Source organism: Etheostoma spectabile, chromosome 8, assembly GCF_008692095.1.
Source record: "Etheostoma spectabile isolate EspeVRDwgs_2016 chromosome 8, UIUC_Espe_1.0, whole genome shotgun sequence".
Classification (NCBI taxonomy): Eukaryota; Metazoa; Chordata; class Actinopteri; order Perciformes; family Percidae; genus Etheostoma; species Etheostoma spectabile.
Window position 1 is genome coordinate 17,367,313 of NC_045740.1, and position 1,372 is coordinate 17,368,684.

General features: G+C 41.0%; 1 protein-coding gene across 1 annotated transcript in view; it reads right to left on the minus strand.

Moving 5' to 3' along the window:
• Positions 1–695, minus strand: part of LOC116693714 (plasma membrane calcium-transporting ATPase 1) — a gene marked incomplete in the record, with an annotated part of 35,628 nt that extends 34,933 nt beyond the window's left edge. Inside the window, 1 exon segment of the mRNA XM_032522899.1 lies at positions 374–695.
• Positions 696–1,372: the final 677 nt, after the last annotated feature.

Consider the following 1,372-nt stretch of genomic DNA (forward strand, 5'->3'; position numbering starts at 1 on the left):
GGGGGGGGAGCAGGCTGAACAGAAGTCATCTGTCAAATTGGTGGATAGAGCTTTGCTGCTCACTGTATAAAACTGGAGCTTCATCATTTGGACACAACTGGACACAATCTGGACACAATCATTTACATTTTAATAGGAGAACTCTCTTTGGATCAGGTATTAATGAACAAGTCATCACAGAAGTTTATGACACAAACTACAGCTGCGTGAAGCCGTTGAGTAGACTAAAAGCAGCCAGCGCCACAAACTAAGAAAATTCATTTTGACTTTTTTGACAAACACACCATGCGGAGCCAGTCACCTCTGATAAAAAAAATAACATCTTTGTCATTTTATTACTTCAGCACTGAGAAGAAGAAAAGGCTTTACTTACAGAAACTTCCCCCATCGTCTCCTGTTAGCAACAGCAGGTATTAGTGGCCTTCCGATTACTCTGAGCAGCGTCACACTCACAGCTCCAGAAACAGCCCATAACCCGGCCACAGCTCCTCAGCCGGCAGACCCGCTAAAAGACCACAATTTACTCCCAAAACTGGCCTGTTGTTCAGAAAATCAGTTTGACCTTCAGCGAGCTAGAAGCCACAAGCAGCGCTCTATCGGAGGAAAAAAACAGGAGCTGGCTAAATGATTATCTGAGGAAAGCCTCGCTTAATCTAATTAGACAATCTGTGGCTTCGGTGAGTGCCAGAGAGAGACTGCTGCAGCTCCTCCTGCTGAGCAGAACACACCATGTCTCCACACACACACACACACACACACACACACACACACACACACACACACACACACACACACACACACACACCTTAACTTGCTGCTGCTGCAGCAGCCCTTCCTGGTAAGAGATAGGGCTGCATGATATGATAAAAATATGCGATAAATTAGAATATTGCCATATTATTTGCAATAAGATATTAAAGTGGACTCAGAATTTCTGCTTTCAGTATTCAAACAAATGAAAGGAAATAATTTCCAACAGTTATTCTACATTTAGAAACTTCACTGAACACTGAACCTATCATTACCCCCAAATAAATGTAGCAAGCTAAGCTACAGCAACATGAAAAGTTAGCAAAAGTAGTTTACTAAATCAAAGATATTACTTTATCCATCCATGTTCACAACATACACGTCCATGTATTGTTGTGGCATCAGTAATACTCAGAAGTTTTCTTTCTGATGGCAGCAGAAAGCTCTGCTGTGTTTGAGATAAGGGATGTCACCGGAACCGATACTTCCGGTACCTTCCGGTTCTAAAATTCATTAATTCATTCATTCATTCATTCATTCATTCATATTTATTATACAGGAAAGTTTTAAGTAAGTAACATTACATTACAATGTAAAAAACGGGCCTGACTCAGTTTAAAAA